At 53.5% G+C, this 6,958-nt stretch overlaps 1 long non-coding RNA gene across 1 annotated transcript in view; it reads left to right on the top strand.

The window, feature by feature from the left end:
- The first annotated feature begins 3,726 nt into the window (after positions 1-3,726).
- Positions 3,727-6,958, top strand: part of LOC145722740 (uncharacterized) — a 153,624-nt gene continuing 150,392 nt past the window's right edge. Inside the window, exon 1 of the long non-coding RNA XR_014147238.1 lies at positions 3,727-3,843. This is a non-coding gene — a long non-coding RNA (uncharacterized LOC145722740). The remainder of the gene's footprint in view (positions 3,844-6,958) is intronic.

Below are 6,958 nucleotides of genomic sequence, written 5' to 3'. Positions count from 1 at the left end.
CCCCAGGCCCAGCGGACAGCCCCAGGTTATGCCGGGGGAGGAGCCCGGAGACTCCCTGACTTCAGCGGGGTTTCGGGGCAAGGGATCCAGAGCGTCCTGATGGGGGCTGCTTGCTGGTCTCAGGAGAACCTCAGTCCCAGTACCCCCCCAGCCCCAGTTTCGGGTGCCTGCAGCCCAGTCCGGACTGCCAGGAGGGCCTGGCTCTGCAAATTTACTGCCGTGCTCGGGAATTCCTGTCCACCCCAGATCAGGGTGTCTGGGGCACAGCCGCTCGGCCTGGGAGGAAAGCTGGGGTTATCTTGATCTCCAGATGAGGCGATATCTGCTTGTGGAGTTGCTGGGGAAGGCTCTTTGCCTTGGATCTTGCTCACTGTCTCCTTCCGGCTCCTGATAAAGAGTCGCAAACATAGGGCTGTAAAGGTGGCCATAAAAACAGAGAAGAAAAGCTGGCACAGTTGGCTTATCAAAGCGCATCTCGGACCCCAGCCAGCTCTCCTACTTCAAGTTTATTTCTCCTCCTCTGCTTTCTCTCAGAAGGTGTCTCGTAAACAGCTAAGAGGGTCATTTATAAATGTCTTCTGCCTTCTCCCCTCGGCACAGGGGCTGTGGCTTTGCTCTTTCTGTTCCTCCAGGCGCGGAGCTGGTGCGGGCACTCCCTTCTCCCAGGTGCCAGCAGAGATGAGAAGGGGAAGCCAGAGAGGTCCCGCCATCCCGAGACAGGGCCGAGGCTCCCAAAGGTGAGTGATGATGACATCTTTGGCCCTGGTCCTGTCATCGTCCTCTCCCGACTGCCCTGATGTTGATGGGGGTGAGGTGGTGGGGAGCACCCTGCCCTGGGCTGGCCTCAGGGCTTGACCCATGTCACAGAGTGACTCCTGTCGCATCCGCACTGAAAGGACGCTAGAGATGGCCTTGTACGAGTCTCTCCTGATTCCACGGAGCCCAGGGATGGCAGGGGGCAAGGGAGAGGCTGAGCCAGGAACAGAACGTGGAGGAAACACAGCGTCATGACCCGAGCGGGTCTCAAGATGCGAAGGGCTTCGATGTTGCCCATTTTGTGCGATCTTTGTGGTGACTCCCGGGGCAGAGAATATTATTCCCATTTTACAGATAGCAGAGAATGGTGCTCCTAGGTGCTGGCTGGCTGGCTGGCTCGCCTGGGGGCTCTCTTAACGATGACACAGCTATGTTCTCTCTTTGCCCCTCTAGTCCCTCAGAGAGCTTTACTTGTTGAGTTTCTTCTCAACAAGAGAGGTTCATAGGAGGTCTCTAAACACAGCCCTCAGCACCACCCCGGCCCTGTGGTTCTAGCCTCGTGGTCTGCCAGGCCCACCAATGAAGCCGAGTAGTCTCCCTGGCCTTTCCTCCTTCTTCCCTGGGGGTGTTTGGGTTCCCGTCAGCTGGGAGGCTTGTGGATGTGGTTGGCCAAAGCCCCGCAAATGGTGAGAGGCACTGAGCACTCTGGGTCATGGCTGAGAGGGTCCCAGATTTCAAAGGTGGGTGGGTGGGGGTAGTCCCAATGGGTGTTGGAGGGGCCCCAGCCATGGGAGCAGGAACCTGGTTAGAGTTCCTCTCTCCCCGGCAGCAGCCCAGGGCTTGGCATGCAGCAGGAAATGCTAATTGCACAAATTAGTCCAGCCTTGGCTAGCCAGAGTAATTGTACCTGCCTTGACCCCAGAGTGACTTCCTGTTCTATCCCTTTCTGTTAGAGGGGATGTGTGTATTCTATCCTATTATGTCTATATTCTATCTCTCTAGAACCCACCCACCCCAGTCAGGTGCGAGGGTTTCCACATTGGTTGCTCCTCAGCCCAGCAGGACTTGGAGGGTCTTGCTGTCTGCTCGAGCAGCCTTCACCCCTTGCCCGGGGCCAGGAGCTCATTCTGCATTTCCGCCACTTCCTGGGTTATCACCTTGGCCAGCTGCTTCCTTCCTGTGGCCTGACGGGATGTGTGAACGGTCGTCCAGAAACCGGTACTCCATGTCTCAGGAGAATGGGCACGGCCTTCACTCGGCAGGAAACAGAGGCTTCCCAGGGTTGCGGGGGAGCAGGCGACTTTGCTGGGGGCCACAGAGGGCTGGTGGCGGAGCTGGGGTCACATTCCCGGCCTCAGTGTTGCTTCTCGCCCCTTGTTCCTTGTGCTTTCCCGGTAAAGCTCGCTGAGTGGTTAGGGGAGAGTGCTGCCTGCAGGCTCGTGAGGCCATGCGGGGGAGGCCCGGGAGCGTGGGGAGGAGGCCTTCGGGTCTGCGCGGTGTCTGTAATATATTTGAATTATCTCTGCAGATGAGCCCTGATTTAGCCGACAGTCTAGAGTAAACCTTAGCTTGAAGACAAATACAATTGACACTGGGCTTGAGTGGTTCAAAGGTTATTGGCACAAAACTGTCGGCTTTGTTTAGCTGAGGGGCTGTATTTATGACGGGGGTACGACGGGGCCATCTATAACTCGTCGGTGGCGAGGCTGACGTCGGACCAGAGACAGCCTATTTACACTGAGCCTGGAATTTAGTTTCTCTGCTGGGAAGTGAAAAGGCAGTTCTATTCTTGGCCAAGTCGCTTGATGGGTTGCTGGCTTAATTTGGGTCCTCAGTTGAGCTTGCTGGGGATGGAGAGCACCACTGGAGGGAATCGCTTCCGGGGTGTGTGCCGTGGGGTGAGCCGGGGCACGAGCCTGTTTGGAAGGACCTGGTCAGTGTGTTTCACTTTGACCCCTGAATGAAGGGCCACACACACAGGAGGAGGAACTCTGAGGCCCTGGGCCCCGGGGCCTTGATTTTTCCAGTGTTTCTCTGCTGGTTAGTTTAGGAGAAAGGAACGGTGGGTAAGTGTTGCCCTGGAGAGAGGCATTTGTCCGGAGTGCTAGACAGGCCTGTGTTGCGGACACAGAATTCCTTTGCAGAGAAAGTATCCCAGGGAAGGGGCCACGGCCAGACGTGGTAGAGGTACACGTGGGGTGACTTTTTGGAAAAGAGGACGAAGTCCGCCTCAAGGGCCTCGACATGTGCTTCTCTCGTGACCCATTCATTCCCCTGCTGGGAATCGGCCTGAGAAGATCATCGTAGACGTGGACAAAGATTCATGTCCCTAGATGTTCACTGCAGCGTCATTTAGAAGAGCACAAGGGGGAAGCAACTGTACGTAGATTAAAATTGGTTCATATGAAGGATTTCTAATGATTTGTCGATATGATTCTCAGTAGAGGAAGGGAATGCTCTACAGGTTGTAAAGTGTGTTTACTGTTGTGTAAAACAAAGAAGGAGGGAAATACAACAGAATGTAAGTGGAAGTTAGCGCCGAGGATGGGGATTGTGATTTTTAAATTCTCTTATATCTTCAGAGAGTATATTGTAAATTTCTCCTAGGGGCGTGTATTACTTTTTAGTCTGAGGGACAATTACTCAGTGAAAAAGCAAAAATTCAAGTTCCCACCCTTTAAGTGGTCTCTGCTGTTCTCCGGGCCTCAATTTCCCTGGCATAAAAGGGGACTCTGGGCCGCTCTTGTTCTGCCCTGGCTCCAGTCCTGAGCAGGGATGGATGACCCTCTGGGCAGCTTTGGCCACCTGCCCATGATCGCCGTGTCCTGGGTCTGATGGGTCACCTAATTTTAGTGCCTGCTGGGGCAGCCGCCCAAGTGTGGCCCCAGCCGCCAGGCAGACGGTCAGGGTGATGTCCCCCATGTTGCCAGTACCTTTGCCAGGCTGGTGAGGTCAGAGCACAGCTTGGGACCCGGCTGGTTAAGTCTCAGAGCCTCAGGGGCATTCTCAAGTGTCCAGGACACGGAACATCACAACCTGCATTTGGGAAGAAATCCGTTAGCCAGGATCCCTGGACTGAGTGGAAAGGTAGGCGGTCCTTTGGAGGGGTGAGGGAGAAGAAAGGGCTGCAGGCCCTAAGTACCCAGAAGTTAGTTCTCTGGAATTCCAGAAACCAGTCTGCCATTAGGGGTTTCCAGTATATGTCTAGAACTTGTCTCTCAGCCCAGCTCCATCTGTCAGCTGGGGACTTGCATGGAGACATGAACATTTCCCCGAAAGGTCTTGACTTGATAGCAGGCAGCTGTGGGCAGCATGTCCTTAACTAGAATAGCTGGCGATGGGGGATCTTTGGGGGTGTGAACTTGAGAACATGTCTATGAGGAAGAAAGGTCAAGGGCAAATGGAGAGTGGGGCTCAGTTGGTGAGGGAAGACAGGCCGCCATGGTATCCTCTCGGGTCTGCTGTCTTTGGTCCTATGTCACCTGCTTTGCAAGTGGAGCCATCTTTCCGAACCCAGCTCTTAATTGTCACTCCTCCTCTGACTTGGCCCTGCAGAGCCTGTGAATCAAGCCAAGAACCCTTAGTATGGCCTTCAGACCTTTCTCCAACTTGGCCTCAACCCAGTGCCTGCTTTTATGCCCACAAACTTGCTCCTCTAGCTAAACTGTGTTCTATGCCTTCTCGGTCCTTGAACACACCAGAAAACCTCAGGTCCTTTGGCTGGAATGCCCTTCTACTCTGCCTTGTTTAGTCACTACCTATTTATGGAATACCTGCTATGGGCTGGGTCAGAATCCTGATAAACTCCTATTCAACCCTCAAAACCCAAATGTCTTCCAGTCTGATATACCTTCACCAGCATGACCTTCTAGGTCACTCGTTCTCCACTGTTGATGATGTCTTGTATCTCATCTTCTCAGAGTGTTGTGTCTACTTTTCCCGCTGGGCCTTGGTAACTTTCCTCTGTGTTCCTGGCATGAGGCATCATTCTCTGTAAATAGCTGCTGGGTGTTGTCATACAAAGAAGAGCCATTAGTGAATGCCAACAAAACAAGTGGGAGGATCTATTCCCTGGAGTTGTAAGGGCATGGGATAATGATTACAAACAGTGTCGGCTTACACTTACCAAGCATGTACCATGAGCCAGGCACTATACTGAGTGCTTTCCATGTAGTAGCCCATCGAATCCAACCACAACCCAAGAGATTGGTGTGGTTACCTTCTCATTTTGCCGATGAGGAAACTGAGACAGTTTCCTGTATAGGATTTGAACCTATACAGGCAGGCTTTAAGCTCAAACACTATTGCTTCTTCCTTACCAGGTATCAAGGTGACACTTGTCCCCTGGGGAGTGAAGGGCAGCCCCATCCTGGCTGGGTCCTAGTGCTGATGTCTGTTGGCAACCTTGCATGGATGCATGGTTTGTCGGGGATACCCTCGGAGGGTGGAGGACTTTCCTGAATCTGTCTTAGTGAGCTATCTGGATGCGTCTTGGCGTCTCTTTTCCCCACCCTCACTATCTGCCACGTGGGGCCCAGCAGGACCTGTCCTTTGTCTCTCCTTCAGGAAATGCATTCATTTTGTGCACATTTATGAAGCTTCTACCGCCTGTTAATCCCTTGTCAGGCCTTGGGGGTAGAGCCGTCCCTGTCCCAGTGGAGCATGCTCAAGTCAACCGGCATGGCTTCCAAGTGTGATCCAATGTTGTTGGCCGGGCACAAATCCCAGGCGGTGCCCACCCCTGCTGGCATTTACCTTGAGCCCTGGGCTAGCCTGGGCATTTCTGAGGACTCCATGCCTTCCTCACTGTCCATCTGTTTAGAGCTCTATTTGCTTAGTGTCTGGACAGACTGAGCAGGAGCCTGAACTTTTGGCTTAGTGACACACTCAGCCTTAAATCTCTGGAGAACAGATTTTAATCCTACGGTGGAGGGCCCGGCTGGTGACGGCAATTCTCTAATGAGTTCACCTGTGTAGTTGGGAGCCCACTGTTGAGAGGAGGGACCTGTCTTATCTTGAGACTGATGGCAAACTTCTCTGTGCTCAGTTCTCAGTACCCACTTGAGCCAGAGTGGAGGTGCCTTAGATGAAGGACTTGGGGGTGGCCATGGACTTGGTATTAGTGTCCTGGCGTGGTCCTAAAAATGTACTTCAGACAGAATGGTTTAAAACAACAGAAATTCACTCTCACCTTTCAGGAGGCCAGAAGCCTGAAGTCAGGGTCTCACCAGGGACGGCTCATTTTAGAGGCTCTGAGGGAGAACCTTCCCCATGCCTTTCTCTTGGCTTCTGGCAATCCTTGGCCTTCCTTGGCCTATAGATGCACCGTGCTGTTCTGTGTTCTGTCATCTTCCCCAGGTGTTCTTCTGCATCTGTATCTGAATATCCTTCTTCTTCTAAGGCTGCCAGTCCTCTTGGGTCAAGGACCCACCCTTCTCCAGTTTGACCTCCTCTTAACTAATGACATCTGCAATGACCCTAATTTCCAAATGAGGTCACGTTCTGAGGTACCGGGGAGTTAGGGCTTCAGCATATCTTTCTGGGGGTACACAATTCAATTCATCCCACCCTCCCTGAGGGAAATACTTGGGGACTGCTTTGTGGAACTGCCGGACTTGAAAACCCTGTTGCCCCTGTCTTCTCAGCGGCGCCCAGAAGAGTTGAGCTGCCTGAGGGGGCTGTTTGGGTCCTGAGGAGGCAGGTGTTGGTCCGGGGAGCCCACCCGGGGCCTCGGCTGGAAGGGATTCCTGCAGGGCCTGGAAGGCCTTGGGAGAGACAAGATGATCAAAGATGACAGAGGGGGTGGGGAGTCTTTCCTCTTAGAAATGCAGATGGTATCTGTGGAGGAAGGGGATGAAAGCAGTTTTTAAAAAGACATTAATCGCCTCACTCATTTCCGTCTGATGGTTGGAGATGAGTGACAGAGCCTCGTAATTGAAGATGGTGGGGCTGATAATTCACCAGCGGTAGCCCGGGGAGGGATGTCTTAGGCTGTGAATCACTGTGCACTACACAGATCGGAGTGTCTCCCTGATGGTATCTCCTGGGCTCTCGGAGCCTCTTGCTGGCGCATGAAGACGCACACGCGTGTGAAGGCTTGAGCTGAGCTGGCTGCAGCTTCCTGGCCCAGGGAAATTTTCTGGGGAGCACCTGCTGCAGCGGGCAGGAGATGAGTGCCTACTATGTGCAGGCACCCTGCAAG

Source organism: Leptonychotes weddellii, chromosome 7 (genome assembly GCF_054177405.1).
Source record: "Leptonychotes weddellii isolate Sample4059 chromosome 7, ASM5417740v2, whole genome shotgun sequence".
Classification (NCBI taxonomy): domain Eukaryota; kingdom Metazoa; phylum Chordata; class Mammalia; order Carnivora; family Phocidae; genus Leptonychotes; species Leptonychotes weddellii.
This window is presented reverse-complemented; position numbering and strand designations above follow the sequence as displayed.